Here is a 21,856-nt window from a genome sequence, read left to right on the forward strand (position 1 = left end):
ATGATATATATATATATATATATATATATATATCTTTAAATGGATAAAAAACACAAATAGTACTTCTTACTTTAAATAAAAAAGGATATATAGTAGCTTTATTTAATGCAATAACAAAATTATGAAATTATGTAAACTTGTGTTTACAATACTGTAAAAGAAGAGTATTTGACATAAGGCAAACTTACAGAAGTAAGTAGTGGAATGAACTTGATTTAGTAGATGTTTTTTTGTTACATTTAATTTTGACAATTATCAACTTTAAGGTTAATTTTTTTAGTTTTGTATTAAATTTAATTCAAGTGATATGTAAGATTTTATGTAATATGAATGTTTGTTAGATTTGAGCCCAAAGAGCCATTAAAAACAACAAATTGATATAATGATAATATAAAAAAGTGATTTCTTATAATTGGATCTTTATACTATTCATGCTCAAAGAAAATACAAATTTAGTTCCTTTTGTAAGAAATTTAAATATTTATATACTTTATTTTGAATTTGAAGATGGTTGATAAGAAGGCTGTTGTAAATAGAAAATCAAAGGTATGACATTGAAATTCTACTCTTTAAAATTAATGAACATCATATCAAAAGGATGGTTTGGGGCATATCAACGGATGTGGAATTGTCTAGAATCCTTTGTCAGCATGTTGACATGCTTTTCCCCTTTTATTTTAATTTTTATTGTTTTATAACGTGTTTTTTTTTTTTTTTTTTTTTTTTTTTGTTTTTCTGGTGGGGGAGATGGGGGAGGAGCTATGAGCCAAGTTTCTGTATGTTATCAGCAGCCATGATAACTTATGTTGGGGTGTTCAATCTGATAAACACTTCAATAGCCCTAGCCCTAACCCTAACTCACCAGTACCAAAAACTCTGTCCTGTCTAGACTCATCCACCTTTTATTCGGTATTTCATTCATCTATTTGGATACATCGTTCGTTTCTGGGGGGTGGCTGGTTCTGAAGCTGACCTGGCAGGTTGCTCGTTCCACCGTGGCACAGCTCCCTTGAACTGCCATTTTGCTTATCAGTGTGAACGAGAGGAGACCTTCTTCGAAAACAGTGGACGGTTTCCATGTAACAGCCTCGCGGGTATCAATAATTGTAGCGCTGCCTACTCTGCTTTCACCGTCTCCATTAAAATTCTCGTCGTCCTTCCTTTAATTTTTCCTTCAACTGGGGATTGAGGGATTTGCACGAGCACTCTATTCCTGGAGTCCCGTAAAACAGTTTTTAATAATATCGTCGTTCTCAAGTCAAAGTCACCGAAGTTAGTAAAGGCAAAAATCTAAAGAAAATATAGATGGTATTCAATAAAGAGAGAATGGATACAAGATAATCAAAGAAATACAGAAGAGTTCTTTTGACAACTTGTATACGCGTAGTGCAACCCACAATGGTCAAAATACACCGCAAATTACTTTATTCAACTTTCGTGTTGCCTCCAACAGCAACTGCAATTTATTTACTAAATGATGCGTTTTGGTATTCTATGCCGTAAAAAAAATATAGATTCATCACCACAAACACAAGAGCATTATTGGAGCTTAAACATTCATATATTCAAAAGAGTAATTATGATATTTGTAATAGATTTCACTTGAAAACAAACGAGTGCACATTTTTTCAAATATGTTATCATAACTATTGTTACAAGTTACTTTTGAAACGGAAGTGGGAATTTGGGTGTATGCCTTTTTCTTGAATACATACACAAGCACACACAAAAATATATGCACGTGTCCCACAAGTTTATTCATTTAAATTTTTTTTGAGTTGTTCTGCACAACAAAGTTCTTCCACTTGGGACACATTCTCAACAAACTTGCACAACAGCAACGGCCACGAGCCCTAACTCTGTGTGCAGTGTGAACACCACAATCACCATTGCAGACTGAGCTTCTGCTGTTGTCGCGAGAGCCAGATCTCAGGGAGACCACCACGGCGGAGAAGACAGTACAGCTCTGCTCAACGCTCAATGCTGACGGCGCCAAAGAGAGTTACGACGGAGCCCATCCATCACCAAGAATGGCGTCCAGTCTTCTACCGAGGCTGTAACAGAACCTGATTCCAGATTCGCAAAGAGCGAGGAGCTTCTCGAATGTCTACCAAGAGTTGCGGATGAGCGTTTTAGGTTCATGGCGATGGATGCCTACGGTTCAGGAATTCTGAACCGGATGAGGCTGTGAAAGTTGGCTAGGAATGGCTCACGTCGCCCATGCATGGTGAACACCCTATTGGCTTGTTAGCTGTGCTCTCATGGTGACGTTTCTGTGTTCTTGCTGCATTGTGTGTTGTTCGCACTGTCGCTGGTGTTAGAAATTCTGTGGAATTGTTTTTAAGCTTACTGTAACGATACCGATCATCCGATTCGATTTCTGTTTTGAAAAGTGGGAGGGTAGTTACCTCCACCAGCGAGAGTGTGTCCACGAAAGGGAGCCTTCTTTTCTAACAGTTAATATCCGTTTCTCCCGTCCAATTTGTAAGCGAGCGCAGTGAGAGTCATTTACTTATTTATTTATACTTAAAAAATCTCGCCACGTTCAACGGGAAGGATGCAACTGGAAGGTACATAAATTTGATTTAGACAAGCGCCGCAGCACCTTCTGGCACTTTGGTATAGCGATTGCTATTGAAAGGCGGTTTTTCCAGTGATTTGGTCTGTGGACAGTTTTTAAACGTTTTAGTTGGTTGCGTCACAGAAGGAGAGGTACGTAATCTACGCCAAACTCCTGTGTTATGATTTAATGTGTTCCAACATGTTTCCCATTCATTCTTTTCATGTCGTATTTTGGTCAGTGGTTCATTTTTTAACCTCAAGGTCTCCGAATTTGTAAGTAGAGATTTTCTCAGCCAGTAATTTTCAAGATATTTAACGTGTACATAAAGTACACCAGATATTCACACCGTGACTATTCCAAGCTTTTCATGAACTTAGAAAGCGAATGCGAACACCAGCAGTTGAATTACATGACATGTGTCGTTATACATGATCCTGTCAAACACACTCTCAGGCAACGAAATGCTTTGCGTGGGGCATATTTGGATCATGAGGACCCCGACACAAGAGGATTGCATGTGTACACGACGATGGTTTTGCCTTCTGAAGGTGTCCCATATGATTTCGATCTGCTGCAAAATTCAGCAATATAGTTCAATTCCCTTCCTGTATATCTGTGCCCTGCAGAAAATTGCACATCCCGAACATGCTCAAACGTATATTTGGAACGTTCAAATGTTAGGTGTCTTCGACGACCACATTCTAGACGACAGAAATAGTAAAAGGATTCACGTTCTACGTGACCGCTCTGTTTCTTACAGAAACCAGGACCTGAAGTATTGATCTTCACTTGAATGGAATAACCGCAGATCTGTTTGTAGAATCAGGAGCTGTATAACCAGTTCTTTAATACAAGGCTATGTTTGGTCTCACGTGACTTCCAAGAGTTCCACAAATTCAATTGGGGGACGTAATTGAGAGTACTTGAGTCAAGCAATTTCAGCTAGTTAGACATATCCTTGCAGTTTTTCCGGTTGTAGGAATATGAACGGCTTCACATTTTTTAACAGAACATGACATTTATAGTTTGTTCCACAGGCCAGGCAAGAAAATGTCTGTTTCCATGTCGGAAATGGTACAAGCGAATGGTTCTGTCTTGTAGATTCCATATAGATTCCGAGTATATTCTATTTTAATGGGGAGTCAATCTCAAGTTGCATCTGTAGACGTGTTGACCTTTCACAGGTTGTTTCTCCTAACATGACCAACCTCCAACCTCGAGAAATAACTGAATATGCTTCTAACTGAAAGGGAAACAAGTTGCTATTTGAGGTTAGATTTTCTTTAGTCTCTTGCTGGCGTAAGAATTGCTACCTTTTCACCCTTTTACTTACTGATTGTTGTTTGTCTTCTGGTTACTTACTGTTGGTGTTCGCGTTTTATATGTGCATGTATGTAATCAGATGGAGAATCAAAGAGCTTGGATATAAGCCCACGAATTGCTCTAACTATTGCCTCATTTATTTTATTTTACCTTATTTTTTCCATTGTTTAGTGTTTTTCTTACGGCGGTCGCCCAGAAGAGAGGGCTAATTAGATTTTAGCTGGCTGTTTTTGTGACGATTATGTTTAAAGAATGGACAACGTCGAAAAAATTCCGTAGTAATATCTTCTGTAGCATTGTATAGGTTTTACTTCAGTGTGAAACTCCCACCACACCTTGTAGACTTTGTAATACTCCATCGTAATGAGTCAACTGGCGCTCTTTGCAGGCTAGCCAGAGTTCGAATGCTTCAGTAGGACGATGTAGAAATGTTACGTATGGAGTCTCAGGAATATGTGTTTCTTTCTTTCATTCATTCAACGACTTCAAGATCCTATCACTCAGCTTGGTTCTGGATGGTTTACAAATGAACTTAGGGAACATCTATTATATCATTATAATTGGGGTACCGTCGACTTGTACCTGACATCGAAGCAAACAGAACTACTTGAAGACAAGTAGCCTGGTCACAATTTTCAACAATGAGGACAAACGTTGTGCACTGTGGAGAGCCCTACCTTGAACTTGTACCCAAAAATTCCGGAGGCAAACTTCAGGAATCCCAATGCTCCTTTTACTTCTGTTAATATCTACCATAGTACCAAAATAAGTTTATGCAAGACGAGTGAAATTTTGACCGTGAAAAGAGAAATCAAGTGGACGATTGTTATACGCCACGTATACGTACAAACGGATAAATATGGCATTCATCACTTACAAAATGCATCCCAGCTTCTGAACAGCAGATCTCCTGGTTTTACCCTCCGACGGTGTGTTGCCGAACAATGAAGAAGATGGTGCAGTTTCATGGCCCTAAGATTGACATCGACTTTACGTCATGTGTTGAACAGAAAGCTTGTGATCCATGTGAACACTAACCCTGATTTTATCTGGTGTTGGAAATTTTTATCGAATTCTGTTACTATATTATTTTGCAAGATTATGGAGACATTAACTTTTCAACAGCTATCAGACGGTCATCTCAATCGGTGATTCCCACTGGAGAAAGTACAGCTTCGACTGTTGTTGTTGGTCCTTTGCTGATTGCAGCATGACTTCCAGCCTTCCCATCTGGTCTAATCTGTCATACTGCACGGGGGATGAAGCGAAGCGTGGGACAGCCAAGAGTTTTCCAAACGCAGCGATCGAGATTGTACACTTTCCTGGACGATATCCTGTGAAAATAAGTCTGAACCGGTGCTTTATCATTGACGTGCATTGATTCTCCAGGTCGACGATACCAATGAACGAGGATGTGGGTGCTGTACACCATGGATCATGGTGCTACCTTGTCCTCTTTCTGGGTTTGAATCCAAACCGCTTCAGATCGTCACCGAAGGCTGGATCATTCTGCGCACCGCCGCTCTGACTCCAGGAAAGGTTAAGCCCGCACGGCGGCCGCCTTAAGAGACGGGGACTTACTGAGAGTAGGACGAAGGTGCTGTGTGAACGCAGCAGGGTTGATCTCATGGATGACGTGGCTCGAGCGAATGAATACTCGATTTCATCCACGACGATGTGGATGAATGTAACATGGATGAGAAGGCGGTTGGATTTGTTCGTTCTCTGCATTCAAGGAAGACTCTCAATTTAGTCCGTATTGTTGAAAATAAAATTGATGAATAGTTTTCAAATTTAGAATGAAGGGGGCAGGCCAATACAAATTATAGAGAGGAACAAAGAAAAAAGAAAAAAGAAAAATTTTCTGCTGTCTTTAGTGTATTCAGGGAATATCTTTCAAATGTGGATAACAAGAATATTAATTCCTTTTTATGGTGTAATATTATGAAGTGCTTTACATTTGTATTGCTCGGGGCATCTTGATATTTGTAGTGGATTGCTAGAGTTGCACTAAATAAAAATAGAGAAAGGAAGAACGAAATCTGTGGTAGTAGATACCTGTTAAATGAAACTGAAATTTTGATTGTAAGTTTTTAAAATGATAGCTTCTGAGGTACTAGATCAATTTGAAATTCTGGATATCACAATTTTAATTCTAATTGAACATAACAGTTATTTTTTTTCTATGTATGTATTTTTATATATATATATATATATATATACATACATGTACACAACATTAGTAATATCATAATATAATATTAGTGTTTTGATTAAGCACTAAATTTCATAATTTTTAATTTAACTTTAATATATGATTATTGAAATGCATTCAGTTTCATGTTATCAAAAATAATTTAAAATTTTAAAATAAACTACACAATAATAATAATAATAATAATAATAATACAAAAGAACAAACTCAATACTTAAATTTTGATTAATTGAAATATAAAGATAATAAAAAATATATATCTCTCTATAATTAAAAAAACTTGTATATATAGATGGAAATAACTGAAATAAGGCATAATTATTTAAAATTATATATCGGAATTTCATATTAAAAAATTATTAGCTATAATGTTTTATTTTAATTGATTTTATCCCATATATAATATTCATAAAGTTTTAAGAATTTTCTACATAAAAAAAAATTATGCATATAAATAACATTTGGATCTCTTAATTCGTTTTAAAAATTATGATTAGCCAACAAGGTGCAATTTAAAGAAATAAAATTTATGTAATAAGCAAGATACTATGCTAAGATAAACAAAAAGCACACTAAAATAAACTAAATAGACTAAGGTTAAGTCATGACATATCATCAAGATAAATTAGACATTACTAAGGACGTAACAATCTAATAAAACAAGCATATCATTAGTCAAAATTTTATTGTTAATCAATTGCATCAACGTTATTGAGAAGACAAACCATGATTTTTGAAGGTACAATTAATTGTTATGGTGTTTTGTTTTAGGACTCATAACATGCTTCTTATTTTAGAGAGTGTTAGAAGGCTTTTGTCAATTTGCTTCATCCTATTGTTAATTTTTGAAGGGGGTCTTTTCTTACATTATTTGGAGTTGTGAGCTTCTTCAATGTACTTCAACATGGTGTTGATTTCTGAGAGGGGATTTTTCTTTTATTGTGTGATTTGTTGTCAACTAGGAACTTTTTCAATTTGCATCAACATACCATTGATTTTTAAAGGAGGTCTTTTCTTTCATTATGTGTTTTGTGTTGAAGCTCGAAGCATGATTTATATTTCAGAGAGTGCTTGAATATTCCATTGATTTTTAAGAAGGATCCTTTCATGTATTATGTGTTTTATTATAGGATTGAGAATATAATTCATATTCTACAAAGTAGTAAAGGATTTCTTAATTAATAATTATTTGATGAATTAACTAAATATTTTTTTCTCAATATAGATTAATTAAATTAAAAAAGATATATATATATATATATATATATTTTGAGATTTGAATTTAATAAATAATATCCTTGAAAATACATAATATCTTCAAAAATCCTGATTAGTATAAGATTTGAATAATCTAATGAAAGTGCCACCAATATTTACTAAGTGCAATCAAATTATAAACCAATTAGTCAAAGATACAAAAAGGATTATGAAAAAACTAAGCAAAGAAAAGCTCATATAAGAGCCAAATGTAAAGAAAGTCAAAGAGAGTGTGCAAAAGATTTGCAACAAGGTAATTGTAGAGTAATTATTGAATAATAACTATAGATATAGGAAGCAAAAATTTTGTATTATAATATAACTATTAGATTTAAGAGTAATTAAAGGCCAATTATTTAGAAGGTATTTTTTAGAAATATAGAAAAAAAATAAAAAATAAAAAATAAAAAAGTGATAAATTTTTGAATCTATACTACATTTTTTTATTTTATTTTATTAAAGGAGCTTCTAATTACTTTGTAGAACCATAATTAAGACAAATTAAGATAGATTAATAAAAATAAAAAAAAATATATATATACCTTTAAATAAAAATTTACTATGTAAGAAATATTTGAATTGATACTATAAAAGACTAATTTTGAACTAGGATCAAAACTAGTTTTTAAGGCATAATACTCCATATCTATAATACTGCATATCTACAATATTGCATATCTACAATACTGCATATCTACAATATTGCATATCTACAATACTGCATATCTACAATATTGCATATCTACAATATTGCATATCTACAATACTGCATATCTACAATATTGCATATCTACAATACTGCATAGAAAGAAGATTCATTGATTGATTTAAGAATGTAGACAAAGAAAAAATTAGAGAAGGTTTTTATGAGCATTGATTTTTAGGATCTTGAATTTGTAACGACTTTTTGAAAGCATTTTTGGCTTCAATTGGATGGTTGAATTAAGAATTATTAGAATTTAAGTGGATTAAGGTATCCAAAATTAGAGATGTGAAGGCTAAGAAGGATTTTTTGAGATTTGGAATAATTTTTTTATTTAATTGATGTAAAATTTATTATATTTTTAACAAATATAAATACTAACAATTATACAAATTTTGGAAAAAAATTGATAGTTCAACATAGAAATATTAGAACTAAGAATTCAACATTAAGATTGAAGAAAATGAGCTAAATAGATTTTAAATTGTTGTTGGATTTATTTAGAATTAACTAGAGTTTTTTAGGATTTAGTGGGATTTTTATTAGGTTTTTATAAGGATCTAGCCAAGATCTTCAAGATTCAATTAATAATTAAAAAAATTAATATATTTATCTTAAGGTTATATAATAATTGCTTAAAATTATTTAGAATTGTTTAGGATTTTCTTGGATATTTTTTGATATTTGATTAAGGTTGATAGTGGCTTAAAGAATATTAGTAGAGCATATATCTATGAACTTAAAATAAACTAAAATTTATTATAAATAAATAAATAAAGACCATTTATATAATCTTAAAAGTTATCTAAGTAATGCTATTTAAAGATAATATTAGTAGTAATTTAAAGTATGTTAATAGAGCCTATATCCTTGAATATAAATACACTCAACTATCTTAGAGATAAATAAATGATGTGTAAACGACTTTAAAAAGGCCATCTATGAATATTGATTTATTAATTTATTGATAAAAATTGATTGACTTGAAGATTTTAAAAGGATCATAATTGCTAAGATGTGTGTTTCTAAAGACAATATGTATTTTATTTGATTTCAAGAACTTCAAGATAGGTTAAAATTCTTCTAAAATTATATGCTTAATACATTTTTAGGCTAAATTTTACATATTATGACAATAGTGGCTCAAATTGAAAACAATTTCTTTATAATTGTAGAATAAATACCTCGTAAGAGAGATAGAGCTCAACAAGAAGTAGTAAGGAAGCATAAAAAAATGGTGGAACATGAAATATCTCAGTTCAATTTTAGAATAATTACTCGACAATAATATTTGAGACAAAAAGAAGTAGTAATTGAATAACAAATATATCAAATAAATATTAATGAAGAAGATATAAAGAAATGTATAATATGATGATGTTATCTTAGAATGATAGAGATTGAGTGCATCCATTCTAGGCACTGATTAGATGAAAGAAAAAATTATATATTCATTAAAGAATATGCAAACCTTTGGTACTCAGACAAATTTTCAATAAAGAAGATGTAGAAGACAAAGAGTTTCAGAAATATATTTGAAAATATAATATTATATATGCATTTATCTTACTTGTAGTTAAAATTAATAATTCGTTTTTACAAGATTACAGTCCATATAGTTTTTAAATACTTGGTGAATTTTAGCATCAAATTAATATGTTTTTACTTAAAGAAAAGATGGAGACAAGTTACGCATATTTTTATGTATATGATTAAAAAATTGCACATAGAAAAAAAATGGGATGTAATAGCAATTGATTGTCTCAGACAATGTGGGAAAAAAATTGTTTGAAGGAGAATCATGTGTTTTATTGTCTTTGTTGGCATGTGCAAATACATTAGTAGAAACAAGAGATTATAGAGAATAAAGTCGTAATGTTTTTATGCACCTTCATTTTAGCAAGGAGGTTGATAAAAGATGTTACGATCTTTTGACAAATAATGAAGTTGAAATTATCTTATCTATCAATAGAACAAAAACATAAAGAATGCAAGATATAGTTATTACAAGGCATGGTAGACATTTTCAAAGAATTTGCAAACAACATCTTGGTTATTTGACACTTCATTATATTCCTCTTTTACTACTATTGTATTATCTAAAAATTAGCCTTATATTAAATTAAAGCATCTAGTTAGCAAAGGATTTGATATTACCTTAAAGTTGAATTTATAATCAAAAATAATATATGAGGTGTTTAAAAAAATATAGTTAGAAACCTTAAACAACTTAAATAAGCTTCCAATTATCATATATTCACCTATTAATCTTAATTTTTTTTTGATATATCTAATTATATTTTTATTAATTCAAAAAAGTATTAAATAATTTTAATAAAAAATATTAAAAAATATTAAAAAATATAAAGAAAAATTTAAAAATTCTAATAAATATTATTAATTAATTATTATTTATCATTTTTTATGTTTTAAAGAAATCTTAACAAATTTTTAGCCATCCTAAAATAACCCTAAATAAATTCTAATTTAATATTTGTTATATCTTATGATAAATTTAAGTCATAAATTAATATTAAATTAAATATTAATCTTAATTCTAATTTTAATTATTTTTCCTATTTGTTAAAAAAGACACAAAGCTTGAAGAATATTGAAATTACTATTTGAAAGAAAAAATTATTTTATTTTAGTATTAATTTTCTCTTTTTAGAATGATTGAAAATGAAGTCAAATATTAGTTTACAAAAAACAATCTTAATCCAATCAGCAAATTACTTAAAATTGTAGAAATCCTCCTTGACCTTCAAAATCAATTTTTTGAGATTTTAATCTACTTAAATTTCAATTAACTTTGATCTGTTTATTTTATTAAGCTAAAATTTACAATTTTTTTTAAATATAATTACATCCATAATTTACAAAGTTTTATTTGTTGCTTTGCTAAAAAATTCACAAAAATTTATATGATATATATTATTTTTATACTTTACAAATAAATATAGTTATTTTTAAAATTCTAAATTTAGAAAGATTTTACAAAGCCATTCTGCATTTAAATTACTCAAAAATATTTATAAGTACAATCATATTAAGTTTTCCCTTTAATTAACAAAAAAAGAACACAATTGCTATAAAAGTGTAGTTTTTTTCCTTAATTTTTGGTTTTAATCTTAGTTCAAAACCAATTATTTCTTAATATTATTTAAAGATTTCCTTGATAATTCTTGCTGAAAGATATTTTTATTATTACCTAAAAATGTATGTAATATTATTTTTGATGCTAAGTATTATATATTAGCTTAAGATTGTAGAATTGAAAGTCTTTTAAAAAGAGAGATTAGATTATAGATTATTTTTTCTTGATAAAATTCTTTATAAATTAGACAAAATATCCATTAATTTTCTATTAATGAGAAATGGAAAAAGAACTAAAATGATAACAATATAAGTTGAATGCTTATAGAACATGTGGTGTAGAATCATGATGTACTAAAATAAATAGTTGAATGTTATTTTCCAAAATTGAATGATATATAATAAATTATATATTTAGATTTATTTGATTTGCTAAATAATCATCTTAAAAAGATACATGTTTTTAAAAAATGAAAAAATAGAATATATATATATATTTAAAATAAAAATAATGATATTTAAAATAAATAAAAGATTATATTATATAATATTAATTTTAGAATTATAGTATAAATTTTAAATAAGGGACAAATTACATATTCTATGTTTAATTTATTTTTATTTTTATATTTATGAAATTTTGTTTTGATATATTATAAAAAACATACTATATGTAAATGTCATAAGAATAAAATTACTCATTATTTGAAATGAGATACCAATGCAACATCAATATTATGCTAATGAATTTGATAGAACCTTTAAAGATATTCTTATAAACATACATATTTATTTTAATAGTTATCTATATAATAAGAATAATTAGAATTATTTAAAAATAAATTAACATGATAAAATCTTGTAGAATAGCTTCTTAGAAGCTTCATAGACATGGTTTCACTTTTATACTTATCCATAGATGATTAGAAGGTTAAAAACTTGACCAACAAGTTAGCCTTGTAATGCATATGTTGAGAGCTTGTGGTATAAGCCAACCATGTAGCACACATATAAAAAACTCACCCTATAAGTTAAAACATGTGTCTTAAAAATTACATATGTATTGGAGGTCATATAAAATATCACCACATAGCTTTTATGAAATAAGGTCAATCTATCTCGAGAATCTAAGACCTTTCTAATCCACAACAACATAAAACCTCATCACAAAGTAGGATAAAATAGACAAAAAAAAAAAAACTAAATAGAACTAAACAAAATATGACATAAACCATAAAATTAGAAATGGAAGATCTAACCAAGCTCTAGGAGAATCTTAAATCTAGATTTGATCATCAAAAGATAATTTTTCTTCTACGTGCATATCATGATTTTTCTTTCTTGAATAATCTGTGCAATCACACCACATGCACCTACACACAATACCTTCTACTGGTCCTGATTTTTATCTTGTTAACATTCTTGATGTTTGACCCTTCTCTTTAAGTTTTATAAATTTAATTTATAAATCTCTCATTCCATGTATGATTTCATCCATATTTATTTCTTCTTTCTTTGATATAGGTATTGAAAGTTGAGTCATAGATGTAAGATGATTAGAAGGTATTTTAGCCTTAGATGCTTGCATTGGTTTTTAAATGCCGACCTTATCCTTTCTCTTTTTTCTTTTTACACGTAACCTTATTACTTCTTTCTCTTTCTTCCAATTTGTTATCAATCCTTCTTCTTCTTCTTCTTCTTCTTCTTCATCTTCAAGCAAAATTTTTAACTTCTCTTGTAACTCTCCATTAGTTGCTTGAAGAAATAACTCTAATTTGCTTGGATCTAATAATTATCTTTTTTTTTTGATAAAGAAGAATATTACTTTTCAAACTCCCTCAATAATTCTCTTGTTTGAAGATCCTTCTTAGGTCTTTCAATCCACTCAAAAAATAGCTTCTTTGTAACCATGTTATTATCTTCTAAAAAATATTCATCTTTTAATGCTTGAGATAAATTTTCTCATGAACCTCCAGATTGTCCTATAATGGACTTCACATGACTTCTTATTTGTGGTGCAAAAGCTAGTTCAAATAATTGAACCATCTCCCTTTCTGAAACACACTTTAATTCCATTTCCTTTACGTAACACCTTAGATACTTTGTAATATCTTTTCCTTCAAATTGATTGATCTTATCCACAATTCCTTATCATACTTTTTTTTCCATGCCCTCTTTACAATCTTTAACATATTGTTGTTGCATGCATAAGGCAAAAGCTTCAAACATGCTTGTAGAATTGGGATTGAAATATATACCTTGTCCTCTACTAGTTTTGCCACTTATAGCTCTAATTGATGCACCATCCCAAAGCTCTTCTTTCAACTCTCTTGCCTTTCTTTTCCATAGTTCAAATAATCCAAGATAACCAAATATCTTCCACCTCAAGCCTTTCACGTCGAGTTCACCTCTTATGTCATATTATGTGAAGTTTGGCTTGAGAATGCACTAAACACTTGGTTGTAGGAAGAAAAAAGTAAATTGCAATGACAAGTCATAACAACTCTAATAGATTCTTAAATAAATTATAAGTAAAGATTAGCAAAAATAATTCAATTAAAATTTCAAAGGAATTATACAAGAAACACAAAGAATTTTTAGAGACCTTTTAAAGAAATCATAAAGAAATCATAAAGAAATAACATAGAAATTCAAAAAATATATACTAAAATAAAAATCTTAATAAAATATTAAAATAAAACCTTAATTAAATTCTAGTCAAAACCTAGTCAAACCTTGATCAAACCTTAGTCAAATCCTTATTAAATCCTAATCAATCCTTAAATAAGTCATAACCAAATCCTAGATAAATCATAATCAAATCCTAAACAAATCCTAATTAAACCATAATCAAATCTTAAATAAATCCTAGTTAAATCCTAAATAAATCATAATCAAATCCTAGACAAATCTTAAATAAGATCTAATCAAATCCTAGACAAATCTTAAATAAGATCTAAGCAAATCTTAGTCAAATCCTAAATAAAATTTAAATAAGCCGTGAACAAATCCTAGTCAAATCTTAGATAACTCCTAAACAAGCCCTAATCAAATCCTAGACAAATCCTAAATAAATCCTAATCAAACCCTAAACAAATCCTAAATGAGTCCTAATCAAATTCTAAAAAAATCCTAGTCAAATTCTAAATGAATCCTTATCAAATTCTAATCCTAACAAAACCTTAAATCAAATCCAAAATCCTAATCTTAATCCTAAATCAAATCTCAATTAATCCCAAGTAATTCCTACAATAGATTTAAACCTCAATAATTAATGAATGAACCATTGATTTTAACTCAAATTTTTCCCTCATCTTAATAATTAAGTTGAAAACAAGTATAAAAAAATTGAAAAGAATTGGAATTACTAAATAGATGATAACCTCAAAAATGTGCTTGGTGTGTCGACTGGCCTCTTTCTCCAACCTTGATGCCAATCTCTTAGAGCCAATTTTTTCTGATTGAATTGTTATTTAACTTCCAAAATTTAAATACTTTTTAAAGATCAAGTTGACTACCTTTGTGAAAAAAAAATTCTTCAATCCAAGTAATAGATTGAAAGATACCTAAGAAAACCTCATTGGTCCTCAAAACCTTAAATTCCGAGACCATAACCTACAAAAACCTTCATAGCTTTTAGTCTAACCATTCAATCAAACCTAAATTCATAGCACATATCAAACACAACCACACTCACAAATCCAAAAATTTTCACTTCTAGATCTACTGCCAAACTTATGAAATTCTTCCAAAAGTATCATCCATTTTATTTCATAAATCTAGAGTCACTCAAAACAAATCCTAACTTTGCAAAGCTCTTACAAAGTCAATACACATTCAATTCACTCCAAATCAATGCTAAAAAAACTCCATTAAGTCAGCTCTTAGACCATCTTCTTCAATCTCCAAAAAAACCCCAGAATCATTGTCAAGGCTTAGTTTTGTACCTCAGGGTCTGATTTTGATCCTGGTTGGTAACCGGTCTTTTTCGGGTATCAATTTTTGTTTCTTTTGAGATAAATTCTACTAAAACCAAATTTCACCTCCCTCTTACATATGCCTATATCTTTTATTTTTCTAATCTATCTTGTTTTGCCTTATTTATGGCCATATGAAGTAAATAGAAATCACTTTTATAAAAAGGCAACATTACTACTAAAAGTTTTACTACCTACCTAGCTTTTATCAATATTTTTTTATTTTATCTTTAAACTTGGTTCTTCTATAATAAGATCCATATTATTATCTAATACCATATAGACATGTTACAACATGACAATGTATCTTGGATTCTTCAAATTTAAATGCTTTCAACAGTAAAATGTATCGTATTGTCTCACAACCATAGTTATGTCGACAAAGCATCTCTAAAGAAGAAATGATTGAAAAAAAAATCTCTTTATATTTCTTTTGGCATCTTCTATGCTTGCAAAACAATATTGAAATATGAAATTATAGAATCATCTGATCTCATGTCCTATCTACTTCTTGTGGAGAAACAAAATGAGCCACTCTTGTGTAATGCAGAAGCTCGTCCTATTGGAACCACGATTCTAGAATTTCATACATTTAATATTCCAAAGTCTAAGAAATATTTATAAAAATATGAAAATAATACTCATAAGCACCAAGTTAATCATGGTTGTGACCATTTCTGCTTATATAGAAAGAATAAACATTCTACAATTAATTATAGTGGAAAAAAAATCAAAGATGTGTTCTTATTATAAATGTGGAATGATTGGACATGTGGCACATCCATGCCGTACTTCATAATAATTTTTTGAAATGTTTCAAAAAAATAAGAAATTTCAAGCTGAGGCTTATGAAGTTAATACCATGGATGCATCTATGGATTCAATTGGTGTTGATAATTTGGATGTTTATATGAATGAAAAAACTTCTAATGAAAAATCAAATAATATTGTCATTGATTCTACAACAACATATACTATCTTATGAGATAAATGATTTTTTATTGAAAAATCTTCAACTTGGCAAACTAAAAATTTGATGACTATAGCTGGAATAAATGTGTTTTGTTTCCAAAAAGGAACAACAATGGTAAAATTGCATGCGAGCTCTATCATAAAATACAAACATACAATGTTTGCACCTTCAATACATCAAAGTCTAATCATCTATCGAGATGTGCGTGCCAATGGTTATCACCTCTCAACTTCAATTTTAGATAAGCAAGAGATTTTGATTCTTAAACAGAACCATAAAGTTGTAAAAAAAAGCCTTTGCTGTAACAAATGGTTTATATGGGATTGCTATTCGGCCTTCTATTATATTTAATTTTACATCATTTATGATAAAGAATTATATATTTTTTTGGCATGGACAATTGAGACATTCAAGATCTATATTATTTTTGAAGATAATTCCATATATAAGTGGATATAATTTAAGTCCTACAGATGTAAATTCTATAGAATTATGTTGTGCATGTGTGCATGGCAAGATGATTGCTTAGTCTTCAATTTGGAAACTCCTACAAGAATTATCACCAATGTTTGAAAGATTGCATGGTGATATTTGTGGTCCTATTAAATCAATATTTGGATAATTTTGTTATTTTTTGGTCCTTATTAATGCATCAAGTAAAGAATCATATGTTCCATTATTATCATCTTGAAACATGGTATTTGCTAATCTTATATCTATGCTTATTTGTTTTTGAGCATATTTTCCTAATTATCCTATCAAAACATTGTATATGGATAATATAAAAGAATTTGTATCAAAGACCTTTGAAGACTATTGTAGTACAACAAAGATTGAGTTGATATACGGTCTTCCATATGAACATGCTCAAAATGGACTTGCAAAGTCATTTATAATGCATATACAATTCATTATGAGGCCACTCCTTCTTCATACAAATTTACCTGCATTTATGTGGAGTCATGCAATTTTGCATGCTACTGCATTAATATGCCTTTGTCCTTCCTTTCTTGAAATTATTATACCACAAGAGTTCATTTCAAGTCGTATTCCAAATGTATCTCACCTATAAATGTTTGATTTCCGTATTTGGATTTGAGTACCAAAATCTCAATGGCGTACCATTGGAGCTCATTGATAAGAAGCCATATATGTTGGTTTTGATTCACCAAGCATTATTTGTATAGTTGATCTATCAATTGACACATTATTACATGCATATTTTTAAAATTACTGTTTTAAAGAGAACATATTTTCATATCTTCAAAGAAGAATATTTGATCAATAAAAAAATATAGTACTTGCATTTGGAGTACCAGAAACATTTATAATGAATCTTGATCCTAGCACATCTTTGGTTGAAAGTGAAGTTTCCAAGATTTTGTATCTAAAATGGATTAAAAATAAAATACTTGATGGCTTCAATGATGTACATTAGATTATAAGAATTCTAATTAATGAGGCTCAAAATAAAACCACTTAGATTGCAAAATGACTAACAAATATACCTCAAGTAAAAATATCAACAATTAAAAGGACTTGTAGATCAAATAAGCAACCACAAAAGAAAAAAGCTATTTCTTATAAGAAAGATGATCGCGAACCCTAAACCATTCAGAAAGTAATGCATTGTTTTGACTGGTTATAATGGAAAACTACCATTGAAGAAGAGTATGTTTCTTTTCATAAGAGAAAAGTCTTTGGTCCAATTATAGACAATCTTTCTTTTTGCCCTGTGGTATATAAGATGGTATTAATATGCAAGTGAGATGCTAAAGATCAAATAATCTGCTATAAAGGTTGTCTTGTTGCTGAAGGATTTATCCAATGATTTGGCATTGATAATGAAACTACATATTTTCTACTTATAGATTCAATTACATTCTTATATATATTATTAGAATGGTAGTTCATGCCACCCTTGAGATGCATTTCATGGATGTGGTAACTGTGTATTTGTATGGTTCACTTGATGTAGATATTTATATGAAAGTTCCATCTAATTTGGAAATAAGAATTCCAAATGGACCTGCTCCAAAACGATATTGTGGTATTAAATTATACAAGGCCCTATATGATCTAAAACAATCTAGATGCATGTGGTATGAACGTCTTTAAGATTATTTAATTATAAATAAATTTACAAGTGATCCATTAATCCCTTGTTTATTTATCAAACAAGATAAAATTGGTTTTGTAATCATCGCTATATATGTTGATGATCTTAACTTAGTAGGTACTAGATCTATATGTATTTCAGCTACTAACCTACTTATACATAAATTTGAAATAAAAATATTAGGAAATATAACTCTTTGCATTGGTCTTCAGATTATGCATCTCAGAAATGGTAACATTTTTCTCTACCAGTTAATGTATATTAGACAAATCTTATGGAGATTCAATATGATTGATGCTTATCTATTGTCTACACCAATGGTTGAGCGTGGTTGTAATGATTATGATTGATACTGTGTGTGCAAGAAAGTAGAGGAAATATTAAGAGAACAATATCTATACTTTGTAGTGATTGGAGCACTTTATATTTAGCCACATCTATGAAACTAAATATTGCATTTGCAGTTAGTGTTCTTACAAGACATAATGCATGTCCAATAAAATGACATTGAAATAACATCAAATATTTATTATATTATTTAAAAGGCTCTAAAGATTTAAGATTATACTACACACAATCTACAAATCTAAAATTAGTTGGATATTTTGATACAGGATATAAATGTGATATTACAACAGCTAAATCTCAAAAAAGCTATGTATTCTTAAGACATGGAGCTACAATATCATAGAAATCAGTGAAACAAACTACAACTGCAACTTCATCCAACCATGCAAAAATTATTGTATTACATGAAGCATCTCGGGAATGTATTTGGTTGCGATCAATTGATAAACTTATTCAAACAACCTATGGACTTTTATATGATGATTCTCCAACTATCTTGTATGAAGATAATAGCACTTATGTTGCATAGATGCAAATTGATTTCATTAAAAGAGATAAGACAAGGGATATTGATTCAAAGTATTTTAGTTATACTTATGACTTAGTAACTGATCAAGTACTTAAAATCAAGAAAATTGAATTTGTAAATAACTTTGTTGATGTCCTCACCAAAGCTCTCCCTTTGTCCAACCATTGTCAACTTACTTATGGCATTGGAATGCGACAACTTGCTTTTCTTGAGCAAGAAAGTTAATGAACTCTTCAGATAATGTTGTATTCTATTTTTCTTCATCTATGTTTTTGTCCTTAAATATAATAAGTTTTTCCTAAATAAGGTTTTAATGAGGTAACAATTGTTGATCTTACAAGATTACAAAAAAATATAGATCATAATTCTATACATATAAATATCATAACAAGCAAGAAAGAGTGTTGAGAGCATTAAATGTAGCCACTACTTTCCATATTATTTATTGTAATCTACAATATTTATTATAGCTATAGTGTTCGATATGTAGTGACAAGACAATATTTATCTTCTCTCCTTCTCTTTTGTACAAGAGATATAATCTTATCAATAAATTCACTTTTTATGTGAGAATGTTTACATATATGTGCATATTACTTCTAGCTACTCTTGTCTCTCTTTCTCTAAAACATTCTCAATATTTATAAACCATTTAATTTGTCTTAATCATTGCTTGACAAAAGCTTAAGTTTTCACATAAGATTTGGTGCAAAACTATTTTGGTGCAGATGAGAAAGATTCAAGTTTTTACATGTATTGGTTTCTAAGTGTGTTGTTTTCATAATAGGCCAGATTTGTGGTTTCAACATTTTAATGCTGAGTGTTGATGCTTGATAGATTGTTCTTACATTTTGAGATTTTGTAATGAAAAAATGTATGAAAAAAGGATAAAAATTGCTTCTATACTACACTTTATATGATGTGATGGTGTGTTGTTCAAATGATGTTAATAATAACAAGCGGATCAAGACAAACAAATATATCAATGGATACTCCTCTGCAATACAATCAATTTTAAAACAAATTTCTCCAATAATATTAGTTTCATTAAAAGTTATAGTTTAGACCACACAATATGGCAGTTTGAAGTTGTTTGATTGTTGGATATTTATTTATTTTGTTTGTAATAAGATTTTTCTCAATTAATTCTTGCATGCAATAAAGAAATCTGAATATAAAGTAGGTTATCTTCAATACTTCATCAAAAAAAAATAAATTGGAAGATTCTTCATTCATCAAGTACAACCTCATTTTTCATCAAAATTGAAATTGGTTTGTCTACACTACTTGCAAAGGCTACATGCATTTGTTTTTATGCATGGATAGTTCTATCTCCAATTCTTTCATTGGCTCAATCCAATTGTGGATGTCAAGCAAAAAATGATTTGGAAAATGGTATGAAGAGCTTTTATAAGAAAGCCCATGTAGATCAATTATTAAAGTGTGAATTCAAGAGTTGTTGATGCCCTTGTGTAGCTTCCACATCAGAAAGAATAAATCAATTTTAAAAGTATTACATATTAAATATAAACCTCACAATGTCATATATTAAAAATCCTATGAGAATCACAATGTTTTAAAAATGCTATAAAGTATTAATGAATAAATATACAATTTACATGAATGAAATACATTAATATACATGTACATGTACTTACAATAAAATTTATCCAATTTATGATTGTCTTACAAGGGTAATTAGAAGATGATTCTAGTTTTGAATTTTACAATATAAAATATCATTCAAATGTCTTCAAATTTTAAACATGGTTAAAACCTAATTAAATTGTGGCAAGTTTTTTTTTGTAACATTATTAGAATAAATGTCAATCTATTATATATGGAGGAAATCAAGAACTGCTAGGAGATTGCTACAAAATTACTTTTTTGAATACCTTGTACATAAGGTATGCACAAACATTAAAATATATACTAAAATTAGCTTTTGTGAATGTTATATACTTTATTTAAACTTTTTTTCCTAAAAAAATTTATTCTTAAAAATATATTAGTTATTTAGGAAAAAAATAATCAAAAGAGCAAAGATATCTAAACAATAAAATTAAATACCAAGACATATTAGATTCTTATTTTAACTCAACAAAAAGATGTTCGTTTTAAATCAAGGGCCAACAGTAAAGTCATGCTTGGGTGGCTATTTTGGCATTGCAAGTTAACAAAGATTCTAATGTAATGTAGAGATATTTTAAAAATACATAATATATAATTGCCATGGTCAGAAAAAACTATATTATATAAGTTTTTTAAATGTAAAAAAAAATTAAGATTAATATTTTTTTTAAAAAAATTTATTAAAAAATAGTGATAAGGATATGAATCAAAATAATTTTATTCAATTTTATTGAATAAAAAAGTTAGTTTTGTAAAGAAACTTATCACAGAAACAGGGCTGGGGACGATGATGCTGTGTGAACGGAGCAAGACTCGTGTGTCGAATTCGCTGTTGTTTTCGGGGGTCTTATTTTGCACGCCTTGGTTTCGACGCTTCTCTCGTGCGTTGCCTCTCGATTCTCACCTCTTTAGGGTTTTCCTAACCTCACCTCTTCGCTCTCCTTTCTGGCTCTACGATATTTGTTCTTGCTCTTCCTTACGATTACGCTTCCTTCTCAGGTTTGATCCACTCAGTTTGGATGTTGGGTCGGTATGTTATTAGCCTTGGTGATACTCGGGAGCAATGGTTGGTGTGAAGGAATGAGAGACGGGAGTTAGAGGAGCTGTGTGTGTGTGTGTGT

At 29.5% G+C, this 21,856-nt stretch overlaps 1 long non-coding RNA gene across 1 annotated transcript; it reads left to right on the forward strand.

The window, feature by feature from the left end:
- The first annotated feature begins 718 nt into the window (after positions 1–718).
- On the forward strand, positions 719–3,648 carry LOC141044803 (uncharacterized). The gene is made up of 2 exons (XR_012216530.2): positions 719–2,712; positions 3,017–3,648. It is a non-coding gene; the product is annotated as an uncharacterized LOC141044803 (long non-coding RNA).
- Positions 3,649–21,856: the final 18,208 nt, after the last annotated feature.

The sequence above is a fragment of the Physcomitrium patens genome, chromosome 23 (assembly GCF_059467195.1).
Source record: "Physcomitrium patens ecotype Gransden chromosome 23, ASM5946719v1, whole genome shotgun sequence".
Classification (NCBI taxonomy): domain Eukaryota; kingdom Viridiplantae; phylum Streptophyta; class Bryopsida; order Funariales; family Funariaceae; genus Physcomitrium; species Physcomitrium patens.